The sequence below is a fragment of the Glycine max genome, chromosome 4 (assembly GCF_000004515.6).
Source record: "Glycine max cultivar Williams 82 chromosome 4, Glycine_max_v4.0, whole genome shotgun sequence".
Taxonomy (NCBI): domain Eukaryota; kingdom Viridiplantae; phylum Streptophyta; class Magnoliopsida; order Fabales; family Fabaceae; genus Glycine; species Glycine max.
This window is the reverse complement of record NC_016091.4, coordinates 38,272,105-38,292,470: the sequence shown is the minus strand read 5'-3', so window position 1 is coordinate 38,292,470 and position 20,366 is coordinate 38,272,105. Positions and strand designations below refer to the sequence as shown.

General features: G+C 39.8%; 1 pseudogene; it reads right to left on the bottom strand.

Moving 5' to 3' along the window:
* Window positions 1-227: 227 nt before the first annotated feature.
* On the bottom strand, window positions 228-5,467 carry LOC100776167 (uncharacterized; annotated as a pseudogene).
* Window positions 5,468-20,366: the final 14,899 nt, after the last annotated feature.

Here is a 20,366-nt window from a genome sequence, read left to right as displayed (position 1 = left end):
ACGGTTTCATGAGAAAATCGTCTTAGAATGTAGACATTATAAGAAGATTTTCTTATAAAACCGTCTTAGAATGTATTTTTAAAAAAAATTAAAAAAAACATTAATTATAATTCTGAAGATTGTTTGTGCTGTATATAATATGCTTGTAAGTGCTTTCTTCTACGAAAGTATTTGCTAGCTTGCTAAAAGATATAACTATTTTATTACTAAAATCATCTCATTCTTAATCATGAATAATAGAATCCAAGCCCTAAATGTGGAATTATCAAAGATAGCATTAAAAACTTTACACTGATATTATCGAAGTTGTACTCTTCTCTCCCTCAATGTGTTGTTATATATATGGAAATCTTCTGCAACAAGTACACCACAAATATGTTAGAATGTTGTTTCCATAAGAATCTAAAAGAAAGGCTTGCTGGCCAACCACTGTTAAAGATTTGCATGGCATATATGGCAGTGCATATATCTATGCTCTGCAGGAATTTCTCTGCATTGTCAAAAACCAAGGGTGATGGAAACTTGCTTGTGGGGCTTCTATGGAGGCTGGATCTTTGAGCTTCAATGAGGTCCTTTAATGGTTATTTTCCACCATGGAGATGCAGCGGAAGACAAAGGAGAAGAGGTGAGAGGAGGCGCCATCCACTAGGGAATAAGCCATGGAAGAAGGAGCTTCACCACCAAGATAAGCCTTGGATAAGAAGCTTGGAAGGATGCTTCAATGGAGGAAAAGAAAGAGGGAGAGAAAGAGAGAGAGGGGAGCACGAAATTGAAGGAATAAAAGAGGGAGAGAAGTGGAACTTTGAAGTATGTCTCGCAAGACTCTTATTCATCAAAGTTACAACAAGTGTTACACATGCTTCTATTTATAGACTAGGTAGCTTCCATGAGAAGCTTTCTTGAGAAAACTTCCTTGAGAAGCTTCTTTGAGAAAACTTCCTTGAGAAGCTAGAGCTTAGCTACACACACCCCTCTCATAACTAAGCTCACCTCCTTGAGAAGCTTCCTTAAGAAGATTCCTAAAGAAGCTAGAGCTTAGCTACACATACCTCTCTAATAGCTAAGCTCACCTCCTTGAGATGAGAAGCTAGAACTTAGCTACACCCCCCCTATAATAGCTAAGCTCACCCCCATGACAAAAAACATGAAAATACAAAAAAAAGTCCTTACTACAAAGACTACTCAAAATGCCCCGAAATACAAGGTTAAAACCCTATACTACTAGAATGGCCAAAATACAAGGCTTAAACGAAGGAAAAACCTATTCTAATATTTACAAAGATAAGTGGGCTCATACTTAGCCCATGGGCTTGAAATATACCCTAAGGCTCATGAGAACCCTAGGGCCTTCCCTTGGATCTCTAGCCCAATCTACTTGGAGTCTTCTACCCAATGCCCTTGCGGGATTGGATTGCATCAAAGGGTCCATACTCGAAAACCATTCTCTTGTAGTGCAAACAATTTGGAAGATAAATGGAAAATCAAAGTCATAATGGGATTAGGAAAATTATGTCCTTGTGCAGTTTCTACACTACATTCCAAAATTCTTAGTTGTGCATACATATTGGCCTAGTTCATGATGTACAATAACATAGCCAATCCAGATCCTATGATGACTATCTTTAATTCAAAAAATCCTTCCTGTTAGTATCTAAAGATCAATCGAAGCAATGAGCATAAAAAAAACACAAAACTTCCACACTAGATTCAGTTATTGAGGTTAAGGAGGCTGCCAAGTGGCTCAAGTCCATGAAATTATAATTGCAACAAAATTACCAGGGTTCCAAGCATGATAATTTCCAATTTGGTCAATAGGATAGAAGTTGAAAATTGAAACTTCATATGAATGAAGATGAATTGAGGAAAATGGACGAATTTACCACATTTTTCTCACCTTATTTGCATACTTCTCCACTGAATTGCACACCTTTAGTGATGTCCCAATTATCTATAGCTGACATTTTAAAACAAATGGTTAGAAATATATTCAGCAAAAGATAATCTAAACCAAGCAGGGGTAGTACTAGGTTTACAATATTGGAGGGGTCAAAGCAAAAATAGTAGAGGACTTTTAATATCAAAGTTTTGTGGTAGATGAAAGCAGTGTAGAACTAGAAATTGTAGAAATAGTTTGCTCATATCAGGAGAGATGAAGTAAAAATTCACACCACAGTAACACACTTCATTTAAGTAGCACAAAAATGAAATTACTTACCTTAGTGTCACCATCTTTCAAAATTTAGCCAATAGAGTTGAAACAATATCTTCGCAAAACCCACTGGTATCTTCTTGAACTTGCAAGGGAATATATGTAATGAGCTGACAAAGATTCACCTTGAGGTAGAATTCTTCAGGTTGAATTGTAGATATTTCTAAGAAGAAAAGAGGAGCATAATAGTCCACCAAAGTAATGCACTGTGCAATATAGAATAAACAGATGAATTCATAAAGAATATGATAAATTGTGATTCATTCACTTGTATATGCTTCCTTTGAAGTCTAAAATATGTTGATGGTTGCCTGACCAGGTGTCTATTGTCTTAAGATAGACAACTTTTACAAGTTTCACCATGTTACTTCATTGGTTATTCTTTATATGAAAAGGTATTATAAGTACAAGTATTTTAGACCATCATGCATTGAGATTGAAGAGGATGCCAAGAAAGCATAGTGGAATTTAAAGTTGATTTTTGCATCAACCTAGAACAACTACACTATCTAAACCAAAACACAAGAGATCTTGAAAATGACCAACCTTATACTTAAAAGAGTGAAGCTGGTAGCAAGTATTGTGCAGGATATCAATGATCTCTAGCTGGGTCTTGTTTTCATTTAAATAATCAAGTGCATTGGTAGTATATTCCTCACAAAGTGCACACACATTTGGTTTTTTGCTTAGTTCTGCAATTTGAAGATAGGTTAACAGGATGACTTATGCCATATTTGCATTTCAAACTGTATTTAACAGAAATTTATTCAAACAAAGAGTTAAAATTTTCTTTATGTTAAACCATGAGTTGAAAATTATTATAATCCAAATATGCTATATTTTATTTTGTCATCTCATCTTCTATATATGTGCAAACCATATATATGTGGCATGATATAATTTCCCAATTCTACATTCATGTTTTTTTATTTATGGACGTGTTACTTAAAATAGAACTTCCTGGGGGATGGAAACCAATTGAAGGATGTGATTTCCCCTTATACCCTCAAGATTAGCATCAATATGTATAGGTGCTGGATGATTCCATTGGTAAATTTCTTAATTACAATAATAGTAGGAATATTGGATTGTCACCTTCAGCAAGAAGTTTATAGAAGAGACAAGGCATAGTGTCTATAAACCGACACAAGTGGCTCCAAAAGACATGACAAAGATAGAAAACTAGCATGCACTTGTGTTGATCACACAATGATAATTGATAAATGTAGTAATTATTAATTAAGCTTAAACTCACATTTTTGGCTGCTGAACTGAAAGCCTCCATATGGCTGATATCTGGATTACTAGCCTTGATCCTTTGAATTTCCTCCCTGCAAAACCAGACAGTTCAAAAGACTTGCTATTTGTTTTTGTTGAATGAAATCATCTCTAGTCTATTGTCATGTTTTCTTTTGAAATGGAATCACACACACATTTATATATTCTAATATTTATTTTAATATTCCTAAAAACTTTATTTAAGAAGTAAGAGATTATATTTACTAGACTAATTTTTATCATCTTTTTGTTTGAATAGAAATTCAAAAAAATTAGTAATAAAGTACAATCCTTTTAATTTATATTCTTAAAATATATAAAATGATTTCCGTTAAAAACAAGACCTACGTTGATGTCGTTTGACATTAGTGTTAATAATGCTGGCATCTTTCTCCACTAAAAAAACCTTTAATATTATTTTATATAATATTCTTAAAATAAATAATACATTCACTAGAAATTTACCGTCATTTAATTATAAACCATTGCAACCACCTCCCCTGTTTTGTTAAAAAATGGGCTTCCGGGGCTTCCGGGACGCCCGTAATGCTTCCGTAAAATTCCCATAACCCTAAATAAACATATTTCACTTAATATGGGTGAGAAGGAAGAGAAAAAAAAGAAGAAAATCAAGTTCTATAGGCTTCCGTAAGGCTTACACAACTTTTCCGTAAATTACGAAAGAAGGGGGTGAACTTATCAAAATGGGGGGGGGGGGAGCTAATAGCAATTTTCAAATTTTGATTTGGGTCTTTCAGAATGTTTTTCGAAGCTGGATTGCTTCTGGAGGAAGCAACCCAGCTCGCCTGGGCGAGCTGGGCGACAACCTCCTCCCCCTTTTTCCTATAAAAAGGCAAAAAGGGGTTGTTCTAAGGGTCCCTGATCCCCTTGGCTATGCATTTCAGCTGTTTTGGGTGAAAAAAATTGTTTCCGTGAAGAAAATCCAAGCCGAGGTGCTTCCGTAACACTTCCGAGATGTTTCCGTAAGCAAATTCGTGAAGGTTTTCCTCCGTTCCTCACCGTTCTTCATCCGTTCTTCGTTCTTCAACGGGTAAGTTTCCTAATCCGAGACTTTTAATTCATTTCTTTTTTTTTTTTGCTTTCATCTTTATTTCGTTCAATTTCAGTTTCTTTTTCTTCCATTTTTAACGAGCTTTAACCGATCGTTTAAGCTGTTTTCTCACCTAATAAATGATAAAATGAATTTCAACCGATCATTTGTGTTGTAATCTCATTTAATCACTGTTAAAGTAAAATCTAACCGATCGTTCACGCTGTAACCTCGGTTAAACCAAAAAAAGCAAAATAATAATAAAATAATCAAAATATCTTGGAATAAAATAATAAAAAAATCAATCGGACGTTTTTTCTTTGGAAGTTTCCTTGAATGAATTGACTAATAACCAAAGGGAAACTAAGGCTAAAATCAACTCACAAATCAAGTTTTGTCCGTAAAAATCACTGAAAACCGCGTTAGGGTCCAATGCCTCAAACGGTCCTCTTTGCTTTTATCGGTTAACATGAACCGTTCAAAAGCATAAAATCAACATGTAACTTTACCGCATTCGCGAGAACTACGTAGGTCTGATTTCCTCTTCGATGGAGGATACGTAGGAGCAAAAGCCCCGCTTTTGTCGACCTCGAGAGATGGTTAGAGGTCCAACGCCTTAGCTTTCTCACCAAGTAAAATGGATCATTTTAAGGTCCAATGCCTTAAATGACCCCCCTTTCAAGTAAAAGGAATCACTTGATTCGCCCCTTTTGCGAGAACTACGTTGGTCTGATTTCCTCTTCGATGAAGGGTACGTAGGAGCAAGAGCCCCGCTTTTGTCGACCTCAAAAATAGAAAAGAAATAAAAGTTTAGATACATAATTTCACACAATTCTAATCTAAGGCTGTTGTCCTTTGGGACAAACGTGAGAGGTGCTAATACCTTCCTTAAACGTAAAGATAACTGCCGAATCTGGAATATTCTTCATGACCGGTTTCCTTTGATTTTTCTAATGTTTTCCTTTCAATAAACGTTGGTGGCAACTCCGCGCATTTTTATCCCATGGAAGACGCACCCGTGAGCTTCGCCTCGCTCGCCCGCAAAAGGGTAGGTTGTGACAGTTGGCGACTCCACTGGGGACTGTTTTTGTGAGTTAGGCCTATTTTAGGAAAGTGTGGAATTATGAAACTTTGTGTGTGCGTTTTTTCTTGAACTGTGTAAAAATAATAAATGTTGTCTTTTCCACATTTTTACACCGCATTCTAAGCACCCACGGGTTTGAGTATAAATGGGGTCCTATACCCGGGTTCATGGAAATCTAAGGAGTGGAGGTGGATCTATGGTCATGCTAGGTCTCTGACTTGCTTGATAATAGTGAAACCTCGTCTAGAGCTTTCTCTCTTTATAATGTGTTGTCGCTGGTATTCCATACCGCCGCAATATTATTATCTTGAGTGATGATACCTCTAGAAAACAGCCATGTGAGATATGGATCGTTGGGAGTAGTTATTAGAGACCCCTAGATATTATCCTATAGGTCCCTAAAATAGGGGCACGAAGCAAACACGCTGTGTGCCTTTTAAACACTGCCATGCATATAACCTAAATGTCATGCATGCCTTTGCTGTATGATTATTTGTGGATATTGCCATGCTGTGTACATCCCCGTGTTATGCTTTTGCGCGTATGCATCATGTCGTCACGCACGCGTTGTATGTTGGTCTCGTCTTTTGTCATGGGAAGCCGAAAGGTCTATATCACCTTCTTAACTACACACATGGGGCACTGCGTCCCCGAATGCGCAAGTAAGAAGAGATAATTTTCGGGCTCTCGTGTCCGTAAATGCATTCATATCATGCATCGCATAAGCATCTCTTCATGGCATCATAATGAGCATATCGTTCCTGCATTTGTCCATTATCATATTCCAGCATCACATTTTGCATGAGTCATTGCATCATCATGCATATGCGTTCAACATACTTTTTGTTCTACAAACTGCATACCTTTTGTTTTCATGTTCGCTCATGCATGATCCTTGCATTTTCCTCTGCAAAACAAAAAAAAGGGGGAAGCGTGGAAATTCACACTACATTCTTAGTTGCATGTGTTAGGTAGCATGAGCCAACCATGTTGGGATCATAAACCCATTTCACTTAAAAACAAAATGATTGAACATGGTACCTAATGCATGGTTAACTAAGAAAAGATGTTTCTTCAGGCATCTCAATTTCATAATTACATTTTCCATGCATAGCATGTGTATTCCTTAGTCTTTCATCTCTATGAAATGTTGTCGAAGTATTGGCAATCAGAATTGCATTCCTTGGATTATGGGATTGAACCAAACTCATGCTTTTACGAAAAGGTTCATCAAGTCAAGTTGAAGCATGGATGTAACCATCTTGCAAAATTTGGGGCAAAAGATGGATCGAGTTACATCGCTGCTTCGTCTATTACCAAACACATTTAGGATTGTTGATGTCCTTGTTACTTCCAGTTTCATCTTGGTAAAGATGTCATGGACCATATTGAAAATCTAAATTGATTCAACCCCATGTCCTGCGTAAAAATTCGCAATACTTTAACTATGCATCATTCGCATACATCCATGCTTTTCATTGGTTGCATTGCTCATTGCATTCTTTCCTTGAAAACAAAAAACAAACTTAATCATTGTTATAAAAAAGAAAAGAACACGCTTTATGGTGCCCTTACCGAACCCGTGCTAGAGCTAGAGTAATGGGTGAAGTAGAGGAGGTGCAAGAGCAGATGAAGGCCGACATGGAGGCCATGAAAGAGCAAATGGGCACAATGATGGAGGCCATGATGAGCATGAAGAAGATAATGGAAGCCAATGCGGTTGCAATTGCTGCTACCAGCGTTGTTGCTAAGGTGAACCCGATGCCCCCATCTGATCTCAACCAATGAATCATCCAACCTCAGATATGGTAGGCAAAGATTTGGGAAGTACGGACGACCCCATGATGTGCAAATTCAAAATGAGCACGCCTTCCCGCTATATGGCTTGCCTCCTAACTATACACCACCCGATGTGGCGTACACTCGCAATAAGGATGTCAATAACTCCACTCCCATGCTCATTGAGAGCCGACAACCTCATCATATACATGTCTCTCAACCCATGGGGGAGACACATGAAATACCCCATCACAATCTAGCCGACTTCGAGCCTTGCCTCGGATATGCCATTGAAGGGCAAGCAGTTGGTAGTATACCCCTGCAAAACACTTTGGAGGGCCCTCAGTATCACCCGCAACCACACCCCTTGCATTCCACACCGGGTAAAAATCCTCATGATATGGAAAAAATGGGAGAGTTGGATCATCTAGGGGAAAGGCTCAAGGACATTGAAGGAGACGAAGATTATGCCTTTACTGACATAGAAGAGTTGTTCCTAGTACCCAAACATGGTCATTCCCAAGTTCAATGTGCTAGACTTTGACAAGTACAAGGGGACTACTTGCCCCAAGAACCATCCAAAGATGTATTGTCGGAAGATGGGGGCATACACAAAAGATGAGGAATTGTTGATACATTTCTTCCAAGAAAGTCTTACTGGGGTAGTTGCTACCTGGTACACTAACTTGGAACCTTCCCGAGTCCATTCTTGGAAGGACCTAATGGTTGCCTTCGTTAGGCAGTATCAGTACAATTCTGATATGGCTCCGGATAGGATGCAACTACAGAACATGTGAAAAAAGGAGCATGAATCTTTCAAAGAATACACCCAAAGGTGGAGGGATCTGGCAGCCAAGTGGCACCCCCAATGATGGAAAGGGAGATGATAATCGTGATGGTAGACACATTACCAGTATTCTACTATGAAAATGGTGGGTTACACACCTTCAAGCTTTGCGGATATGGTCTTCGCCGGCAAAAGGATCGAAGTGGGTCTGAAAAGAGGCAAATCTGATCATCTTGCTTTGATAAAAATTGGGGCAAATGAAGAGGATGAGAATGAGGGAGAAACCCATGCTGTGACTGCCATTCCTATATGACCAACTTTCCCACCAACCCAACAATGTCATTACTCAGCCAATAACAATCCATCTCCTTTCCCACCACCCAGTTATCCACAAAGGCCATCCCTAAATCAAACCACAAAACCCACCTACCACACAACCAATGCTAAACACCACTTTTAGCATGAACCGAAGCACCAACCAAAAGGGAATTTTGCAGCAAAAAGCCTATAGGATTCACCCCAAATTCTGGTGTCATATGCTAACTTGCTCCCATATCTACTCGATAATTCAATGGTAGCCATAACCCCTGCTAGGTTTCCTCAACCTCCATTTTTTCGAGGATACGACTTGAACGCAACATGTGCATATCATGGAGGAGCCCTGGGGCATTCCATTGAGCACTGTATGACCCTGAAGCGTAAGGTGCAAAGTCTAATTGATGTGGGCTGGCTGAAATTCGAGGAGAATCGCTTGTTGAATTCTAACACTGACAAGCGACACCACACATGGGGAAATTTTGAAAGCTATTGTTAGATGTCTCTAATGACTCATCAGGATTTTCAAGTTTATGCCATTATTGTAAACCATAGTTACAATGCTAAATAAAATGGATAAATCTGACATCTTTGTCCCTCATCCTCTCGTAATTACATCTTTGCTTCCACTGGAATGTGGGTGCAAGCCATTGGTTTGTTTGCTCGAGCGACATGCGCTCCTGAGTGCTGACTTCCAAGACCGTTCAATCAGAGATTACTCGTCTTGCACGTTGGTGGGGGTGCCGTAAAACAACGAGTAAAGTTCAAAACAAATAAGTTTCAAAATAAAAAAAAGCATTTGATTGACTGTGTTTTCAAGTAAAAATATAGACATTCATGTAACCTCATTTTATCATTCCTAGAGAAGTGAGTTATCAAGAATAGGAGTCATTTGACTTAATCCATCAACTAAAAAAATCCTTCAACTATTTCTCGTCCTTGGAAAATTCTTTTTGCGAGAATCAAACCACCTCTTTCATTCTTCCTAGCTACAAGGTTGTGAAAAGAAAACAACGATGGATACCTCAAAGCCCTACACTGGGGCAATGAAAGGCACCATGCATAAACCTCAAGCGAACCTAGGGGCAGATTATAAGTTCTCACCCAATAGGTTCCCTGCTACAAGGTCATGACGAAAGACAACGATTGGTACCTCAAAGCCTTACACTGGGGCAATGAGAGGCACCATGCATAAACCTTAAGTGAACCTAGGGGTAGATTAGAAGTTCTCACCCAATAGGTTCCCTGCTACAAGGTCATGACGAAAGACGACGATTGGTACCTCAAAGCCTTGCACTGGGGCAATGAAGGGCATCGTGCATAAGCCTCAAGTGAACATAGGGGCAGATCAAAAGTTCTCACCCGTCGATGTTTTTAAACAGAAAAAAAGGGGGACAAATCCTGGAATTTCAATGGATTGATTAAACATCAAACGACTACATTTCCGTCACTCCAAAATGATCAAGTGACTAAATCAAACAGAACATACACTCTGAGGGAGTTCCCAGAGATATTTGCAAAAGATAGGATGAGGTTGCATGGACTATCACCTCTTTCAAAAGGACAGTCAATCTGTGTTTTCCAAAAAAATCAAATCAAAATCAAAATCACAAAATAGGGAAAGAATGTCATGAACATTGTACAACTTTCCATTACATTGCATTGTTTCATATGAAGTCCGCATTTACCAAATTTCACGACAAAGGTTGCATGTATATGCATCCCTTAAATTCATGTTAACTGCATAGATTTCCTACATCTAATGTCCAATCTTTTGAATTTGGAATGATCGGCCTTCTCAATGAGTCAATCTCTTGCTTTCTCATAAGGGTGGACCCTTGGTTACTAGTACCCTCACCTTCAGAGGACTACACGTCCTCACCTTCAGAGGGCTACACGCCCTCGCCTTCAGAGGACTACACATCCTCACCTTCAGAGGGCTACACGTCTTTGCCTTTAGAGGGCTACACACCCTCGCCTTCAGAGGACTACACGTCCTCGCCTTCAGAGGGTTGCACGCCCTCACCTTCAGAGGACTGCACATCCTCACTTTTAGAGGACTGCATGTCCTTACCTTCAGAGGACTACACGTCGTCACCTTCAGAGGACTACACATCCTCGCCATTAGAGGACTGCATGTCCTCGCCTTCAGAGGACTACACGTCCTCACCTTCAGAGGGTTGCACGCCCTCGCCTTCAGAGGGTTGCACACCCTCACCTTCAGAGGACTACACGTCCTCGCCATCAGAGGGCTGCATGCCCTCACCTTCAGAGGACTACACGTCCTCACCTTCAGAGAGCTACACGTCCTCACCTTCAGAGGACTGCATGTCCTCACTTTCAGAGGAATACACGTCCTCACCTTCAGAAGACTACACGTCCTCACCTTCAGAGGACTACACATCCTCACCTTCAGAGGGCTACACGCCCTCACCTTCAGAGGACTACACGTCCTCACCTTTAGAGGACTACACGTCCTCGCCATCAGAGGACTACACGTCCTCGCCTTCAGAGGGCTACACGCCCTCACCTTCAGAGGACTACACGTCCTCACCTTTAGAGGGTTACACGTCCTCGCCTTCAGAGGGCTGCACACCCTCTCCTTTAGTGGGATGGACGCCCTCACCTTCAAAGGGTGACACGTCACCGACTTTAGAAGGCTACGTGTCCTCACTTTCAGTGGGCTCCATAGCCACACCTTAAGAGAATTTAAGGTCCTCTGCCCTTAATGCTTAACCGAGACTTGCGCTCCCGGTTAAGGGGCGAGTAGTTTCCTTTTATCAATTCCTGGGCCACCCCCTGATATTGGAGGGCGACCAACTGTGTGAGCACATCCAGAGAGGGAGGCTATCACGCAGCTACTATGCATACTGAGGCAAGATTTCACCCGTACCGCTGCATAGAGACAAGTGCAGATCATGCACACCAACATGAACACTCTTACACAGATATAGATGACGTTGCTACTTAGCAACATTCTGCCCAGCGACCGCAATGCCGATCTCCCCCTGCAGAAGTATCAGTTGGTCTGTGCCGTTCCGACATTGGTAAGTATGCATGTCGCTAAACTGATTTCTGATGCCATCCACTATTTGCAGGGATCGTGCCCACATGACACCCAGTGGACCCGGAGGAGCCCAACAGGGCCCTGGGGTTTCCAGCTCTGGTTACGGCCTTTGTCAGTCCTACAGGGTGCCCGTTCCCCCCAGCAAGGTCACACCATCATAACATAGGTAAGTATGCACATCGTTCAACTGATTTCTAATGTCATCTATTATTTGCAGGGGTAGCGCCCACAAGACACCCAGTGGACCCGGAGGAGCCCAACAGGGCCCTGGGGTTTCCAGCTCTGGTTACAGGCCTCTGTCAGTCCTACAGGGCGCCCGTCCCCCCAGCAAGTTCATGCCATCGTGACATAGGTAAGTATGCACATCTCTCAACTGATTTCTGATGTCATCTATTGTTTGTAGGGATCACGCCCGCAAGACACTCAGTGGACCCAGAGAAGTCCAACAGGGTCTTGGAGTTGCCAGCTCTGATTATGGGCCTCTGTCAGTTCTACGAGGTGCCTGTCGCCCCCAGCAAGGTCATCAGGCCCCCTACTAATCGAGCTTTCATCAAGAAGTACTGCGCCCCCAGGCAGGCGCAGGGCGAAACATCCTAGCAGCCTGGGGACGGCTGGCAGCGGGCAACAGACGCACCGCCACCACCTCTAGAGTTCACCTCAGCTCATCCACAAAAAGGTTAGAGCGTTGCCTACGACACATGGCCGACCAATAGGCGACCAAGTCCAAAGCCAAAGGTAAGCAAAGTACTGGGTCAGTGACCGACAAGTCATAAGGCGTCCAGCTCAAGACGTTAAAGAAACGCTACTAGGAGGCAACCTAGTACCTTTTAAATCTCTGCTTGTTATTTGATCACCTTTGTTTCTCCAGTCATAGCAGGACACACCTAATTGTTCATGATCCTAGGAATTTAAATAAAACAAGCACAAGCTCGTAAGGTAGTCATACCTCACAATATATATATATGTATGTTTAGGTAGTGAAAATACCTTAGATATGCATGTATATAGCAAAAATACCTCACAAAATATATATGTATGTTTAGGTAGCAAGATACCTTGGATATGCATGTATATAGCAAAAATACCTCACAAAAATATACATATGTTTAGGTAGCAAAATACCTCAAAAAAAGAATATGTAGGTATTGTGCACTTTCGTTCGCACGCCTTTTTCGAAAAAAAGATGTGATCTCGGGCATCAACCGTGTCCAGGTTACAAGCTGTTAAAAAAAAAAGAAATAAAAAACAAACAAAAAATATATCTTTTGACTAAAAAGCCAGCACGCTTTTGAAAAGAGATAACTTCCAGCTTTTCTTTGAAAAAAAATTTTACTGATCATAATCAGTTTTTGAAAACAAAATGTGTGTACACCTGAAGGGTGAATGCTATGAAAATTTTCCCGAACGCCCAAAATGAACTCGGATGAATGCATGAATTGATAAAAGAACATATTTTGGAAACACTGGGTCGACTTAAATAAGAAAAATGAATCCTGAGCCCTAGTGTCACCTGACCATAAAAACTTGATGCTTGAGTGTCCACATGGGTCCATGCATGACCAGTTTTGCATAAAATTTCCTAATCATCATTGTTGCATGTGTATCATGGAAATAATGTGGGACATCCCCTTTATCCCCGAACCGCTGGCCAAACCCTAACATATATCATGATCAGCCGTTCTACAAGCCTTGAGCCAAAATCCCAACTTATCATAAACCTTGACCCAGGGTGAGAATGTCAATCCTTGCCCTCGGAAGAAAACAAAAAAAAAAGAAAGAAAGAAAATTCCCAATCAAAGAGGGGGAAAAACAAAAAAAAGAAAGAAAATTCTCGATCAAGGATCGGAAGAAAACAAAAGAAATATGCAGAAAGGTCTTTGGACCAGACAACATCTGAACAATACAGAATTGTCACCAAGTAAACAAGAAAAGAAAGGAAACCACGACCTAAAGTGGTCCTCTCCTTTTGATTGCCAACCAAAATCCTGTGCGTCGGTGACTTGTTCGCCTCACACTAAACAAAAATAGAAAAGGAAAAGGCCAAAAACACTCAAAGCCAAATTTCCCACCAGGAAAACAAACCATTCCCAAGAAAAGTACCATTGATCCATGATCACGCATGTAATCTTTGATTTGATAGGAAATAATTTGCAAAATCAAGTCATGACATATCTATGGTTCGGAATTAGGATAAAACACTTATCTGTGTGTGATTGATACACTTTGAGTGATTTTCTTCTATTTTTGTTGGACCCAGTGTTTCCTCTAAATGGTCATTTAGAAACGAAATGCTAACATCCAAAATCTCATTTATGGTTATGAGAAAATTTCATCAGCATACTCTTCTTCCCCGATAGACACATCATTTTTCTTCAAAAAAAGCATATGTTGCTCTGATCAGTTGGAAGTTTTGTCTCTTTACTAAAGCATGTTCGCATTTTAGTGAAGAAAACACCGAGACTATTTTTAGTCTCACAGTTATCAAGAACTACGTAGGTCTGAGTTCCTCATCACAAATTGAGGATACGTAGGAGCAAAAGCCCTGCTTTTGTCGACCACCCCACCTTTTGTTACCGTGACCCAAGAGTCCGGTGGCATGCGGAGCCACATGACCATGGGATCCCCAGATTCGTATTGTTTTCATTTTTAGTTTCATCATTTATCATTTGTATGTTATCTTATTTCTATGACTTGAGGGATTAACGTTGTTTTTGTTGTTTCGATTGTCATTTGTTTTGTGCATACATTTTGTTTGGATTGTTGCGTTAGTGCTCATTTCGTTGTTGTCGATAATATTTGTTGAAATTCCGGAACCGTGTAGAGTTTTCATTTAGGAACGTCATCCTAAAATAAAACGAACAAACGTCGTAATAACGCCAAGAATAGAAAAAGAAAGAGACGTTGTGAACAAAATGTCATATCTGTATATAAAGATAAGAAAAAAAAATTTGTATATAAATGATGTGTGAAAAGAAATTCTTGTATATGAGCAATGAGTGTATATAAAGGAAATTTTTATATAAACAACGAGTGTATATTGAAAAAGGAAAAAGAAATCTTTGAAAAGGAATAGAGGTTGTATATAGACCATGTCGGTATAAAGAGAAAGAGTTTTTCAATGCGTGTGTATATAGACGAAAAAGTTTTTTTTCGTGTATAGGAACGTAGGTGTACAGAGAAAAAAAGTTTTTCTCTTAGATAGCAATGGATGTATAGTTTTTTTGCAAACATGCATAGAAAAAATGAAACAAAAAGAAAAGAGAAAGAAAGACCTCGAAGGTCGGCATGTTATGGTCATAAAGAAGCACAAATCATTTGTAGAGAGCAAACATATCTTTTGGAAACAAGAAATTGACGCCAAGAGTTTATTTACCAAAATAACCGAGATAAGAATGGATGGATTCGTTGAACCGATGAAAGAACATAATTTGGAAACGTTGGGTCTACTTGCATAAATCCCAAGCCTTAGTATCACAATGCCATAAAATGGATGCTTGAGTACCCACCTAGCTGTATGCATGACTAATTTGCACATTGTTTCCAAATCATCATTGTTACGCGTGCCTTGTGGAAATAATATGGAAGTTTAACCCGAAACCGACACCTTGACACATGAATTTGTTTTGCCCCTAATATCAAAATCGGGCACGCACAATGAAAAGACCATGTTGAGACACAACCTTAAGCTACTTTGAACCTTGGCCCATGAAGAGAATCCTCACCCTTTCCCCCGAAGAAGAGGACAGAAGAATCTCCTCAAGGGAGAGTGAATAACGAAGGCTAAAACCCGAATTCCCAATCAAAGATAAAAAAGGGGGGGGGGGGAAGAAATGAAAAGAAATAAAAGAAAAGAAATGAAAAGAAATAAAAAGGAAGAAATGAAAAGAAATAAAAGAAAAGGAAAAGAAGGATTCCCGATCAAAGATCGGAAGAAAGTAAAAAGGAAAAGATCGGAGGAAAACAGAATAATTCCCGATCAATAAAGGAAACCAAGAAAGAGAACAGAAGATCTTTGGACCAGATAAATTTTTGGCGAGGTAAATGACCGCCGGCAAAGGGAAAACCCATTTTGAAGTGGTTCTTCCTTTGGGATTGCCATTCAAGGTCGCTCCCGACTGGCGATGTCCCGCCCCACATAAACAAAGAGGAAAAGACCAAGACACCCAGTTTCCTCTCCAAAAACACTACCCTCGAGAAAATCCTATTGATCCGTGATCGCGCATGTAATCTTTTGGTTCGATAGGAAATCATGTGCAAAATAAAGTCATGGTACAACTATGGTTTGGAATTAGGGTAAAACACTTACCTGTGTGAGTTTTTATACACCATGAGTGGTTTTATTCCCAGTTTCAGTTTGACCCGACGTTTCCCTTGAATGTTCATTTAAAAGCTAAACGTTGACATCCTACCCTTCATTTTCGGTTACAAGGAAAACTATTTTTGCATAAGCATATTGTTTCTCTAAAAATATGGTGCTCTCGTGAATGATTTATTTTTCCTTGCTAAAGCATGTTCGCCTTTTAGGTGAAAGAACCTGGTGGACCATTTGGTCCTAAAATCAAATCTTATTCGGAGCCCCATGAATTGATTTCCATTCATGCATCCTCCATCATCAAGTCCAGAGCCCCACGAATTGATTGCCTAGTGCTATTCGTGCATCCTCCACCATCAAATCTTATTCGGAGCCCCATGAATTGATTGCCATTCATGCATCCTCCACCATCAAGTCCGGAGCCCCACGAATTGATTGCCTAGCGCTGTTTGTGCATCCTCCACCATCAAATCTTATTCGGAGCCCCATGAATTGATTTCCATTCATGCATCCTCCACCATCGAGTTCGGAGCCCCACGAATTGATTGCCTAGCGCTGTTCGTGCATCCTCCACCATCAAATCTTATTCGGAGCCCCATGAATTGATTGCCATTCATGCATCCTCCACCATCGAGTCCGGAGCCCCACGAATTGATTGCCTAGCGTTGTTCGTGCATCCTCCACCATCAGGTCTGGAGCCCCACAAATTGATTGCCTAGCGCTATTCGTGCATCCTCCACCATCTTATTCGGAGCTCCATGAATTGATTGTCATTCATGCATCCTCCGTTATCAAGTACGGAGCCTCCGGTGAGGGGAAAATACGGTTTTTTTGGTTATTTTCCCAATCGGTTCCTTCACCAAATATGTGTATACGTATATATTATGTTATTTTTTTTGTGTTTATTTTGTTTTGTGTTGTGCAGAGAAAGAAGAAGGAGAGACGGGAGTCAATTATTTCAAATCGTTTTGGTTGGAACTATTGTGATTAAGATCAATTAAATCCCCATGATGGGCAAAGGATGGCCTTCGAGAATCCTCATAGATTAATTACGGAAAATGCTAAGACGGACGAAATCAGTGTCTTATCTTTACTTTCCTCCTATCTCCGATAAAAGGTAAGTAAAGAGGGGCAACTGTCATACCCTAATTTCGTTCGGGGACCATTGTTTAATGTCATACAACCTTCGCTCGACCGCTTCGAGGAACTTGACACCCATCGTTAAGCTATCCGTGAAGTTCCGCGACATGTCAGGAGTCGAAAGGAAACATTATTATACAATCCGTAAAGTTCCGTAGCATTCTAGAAGTCGAAGAGGGGATGGTTGCGTAATCCGTAAAGTTTCGTGACATTACAGAAAGAAAACAAGTATCGTTATGTAATTCGTGAAGTTCCGTAACGTTACGGAAAAAGAATCAGCAAAAAAGGGGCAAAGGGGGTGTATTTAGTAAAATGGGGGGTGCAAATAGTAATTATCAAATCTAGGCCCTTCTAAAGATTTCTGGGCAATTTCTTGCTTAAGGTGGAAGCAACCTAGCTCGCCTGGGCGAGCTAGGTTGCAACCACCTCACCCATTTTGTTAAAAAATGGGCTTCTAGGACGCTCGTAATGCTTCCGTAAAATTCCCATAACCTTAAATAAACATATTTCACTTAATATGGGTGAGAAGGAAGAGAAAAAAATGATGAAAATCAAGTGCTATAGGCTTCCGTAACTTTGCCGTAAATTACGAAAGAAGGGGGGGTGAACTTATCAAAATGGGGGGGGGTGCAAATAACAAATTTCTAATTTTTATTTGGGCCTTCCAGACTGTTTTTTGAAGTTGGATTACTTCTGGAGGAAGCATCCCAGCTCGCCTGGGCGAGCTGGGCGGCAACCTCCTCCCCCATTTTCCTATAAAAAGGCAAAAGGGGCCCGCTCTAAGGGTCCCTGATCCCCCTGGCTAAGCATTTCAGCTGTTTTGAGTAAAAAAAATTGTTTCCGTGAAGAAAATCTAAGCCGAGGTGCTTCCGTAATGCTTCCGAGATGTTTCCGTAAGCAAATCCGTGAAGGTTTTCCTCTGTTCTTCACCGTTCTTCATCCGTTCTTCGTTCTTCAATGGGTAAGTTTCTAAATCCGAGAATTTTAATTCATTTCTTGTTTTTTTTTGCTTTCATCTTTATTTCGTTTAATTTCAATTTTTTTTTCTTCCGTTTTTAACGAGCTTTAACCGATCGTTTAAGTTGTTTTCTCACCTAATAAATGATAAAATGAATTTCAACCGATCATTTGTGTTGTAATCTCGTTTAATCACTGTTAAAGTAAAATCTAACCGATCGTTCACGCTGTAACCTCGGTTAAACAAAAAAAAGCAAAATAATAATAAAATAATCAAAATATCTTAGAATAAAATAATAAAAAAAATCAATCGGACGTTTTTTCATTGGAAGTTTCCTTGAATGAATTGACTAATAACCAAAGTGAAACTAAGGCTAAAATCAACTCACAAATCAAGCTTTGTCCGTAAAAATCACTGAAAACCGCATTAGGGTCCAACGACTCAAACGGTCCTCTTTGCTTTTATCGGTTAACATGAACCGTTCAAAAGCATAAAATCAACATGTAACTTTACCGCATTCGCGAGAACTACGTAGGTCTGATTTCCTCTTCGATGGAGGATACGTAGGAGCAAAAGCCCCGCTTTTGTCGACCTCAAGAGATGGTTAGAGGTCCAACGCCTTAGCTTTCTCACCAAGTAAAATGGATCATTTTAAGGTCCAACGCCTTAAATGACCCCCCTTTCAAGTAAAAAAGAATCACTTGATTCGCCCCTTTTGCGAGAACTACGTAGGTCTGATTTCCTTTTCGATGGAGGGTATGTAGGAGCAAGCGCCCTGCTTTTGTCGACCTCAAAAATAGAAAAGAAATAAAATTTTAGATACGTAATTTCACACAATTCTAATCTAAGGCTGTTGTCCTTTGGGACAAACGTGAGAGGTGCTAATACCTTCCTCAAACGTAAAGATAACTCCCGAATCTGGAATATTCTTCATGATCGGTTTCCTTTGGTTTTTCTAACATTTTCCTTTCAATAAACGTTGGTGGCGACTCCGCGCATTTTCCTCCCATGGAAGACGCACCCGTGAGCTTCGCCTCGCTCGCCCGCAAAAGGGTAGGTTGCGACAAAGTGCAAATGAGAAATGGAAGTGAAAGAGAGAGAGAGAGAGAGATACCTCACGAATGGTTGCAAGACGCTTAGTTTCTTCTTCGACACGACCAAGCTAAAGCTGAACCTTTTCTCTGACCCTCTCTTTTTTTTGCTTTCTCTGCTTTGTGTTGGCCTTGAAATGATGAGGCTGTAGTGTTGCTCTGCTTCATTTGTAGATGCAAAGACTTTGACTTTGATGTTTTGATGATGCCATATGATCATGATGTTTTGATGCCATGTGAACATGTGCTTCTCAAGTTAAGATCAAGACAAAAGTCCAAGAGATTCAAGAAACATCATCAAGAAGATCTCCAGTGATTTAGGAAGGGAATTCCAAATTGAAACAACAAGAGATTTGGCTAAGAAATTTAAGCTAAAATGTCTTTTTCAAGAGATTTACTCTCTGGTAATTGATTACCAGAGGATGTAATCGATTACCAGTGGCCAAAATGATTTATAACAACTATTAGAAATTTGAATTCAAATTTTACACTGTGTAATCGATTACACATTGATGGTAATTGATTACCAGTAGTTATTGAACGTTTTGATTCAAATTTTAAAGCCTGTAATCGATTACACATTGATGGTAATCGATTACCAGTAGTTATTGAATGTTTTGATACAAATTTTAAAGCCTGTAATCGATTACACAAATATTGTAATTGATTACCAGAGGAGAATTTCAGAAAATAATTTCCAAGAGTCACATCTGTTCAAATGATTTTTTTTAATGGCCATCAAAGGTCTATTTATATGTGACTTGGAACACGAATTTGCTTAGAGTTTTTCAGAAAAAAAAAGGTCTTATCCTCTCAAAAAGCAAAATCATCTTATCCTCTTAAAAAATTCCTTGGCCAATACACTTGCAATTCGATAAGGAATTATTTGAGTGCTCAATTGTTCAATCTATCTCTTTCAAGAGAGATTTCTTCTTCTCTTCATCTTATTTCTAGAAAGGGATTAAGAGACTGAGGGTCTCTTGTTGTAAAGCAATCTAAACACAAAGGAAGGGTTGTCCTTGTATGGTTTAGAATTTGTAAAGGGCTTTTGTAAGATAGTGAAACTCTCAAGCGGGTTTCTTGGGGACTGGACGTAGGCACAAAGGTGTGGCCGAACCAGTATAAATCTGAGTTTGCATTTTCTCTTCCCTTAAACTCCTTTATCTTTTTATTGCTTATTGCTTCTATTCAGTAAGTTTAATTTGCATAATTATTTAGGAGTTCATTTTGAAAGGAATCTTGGGATTTGGGTTAAAATCAAAATAGAATTTTTTTAATTAGGAAAAGTTTGTGAT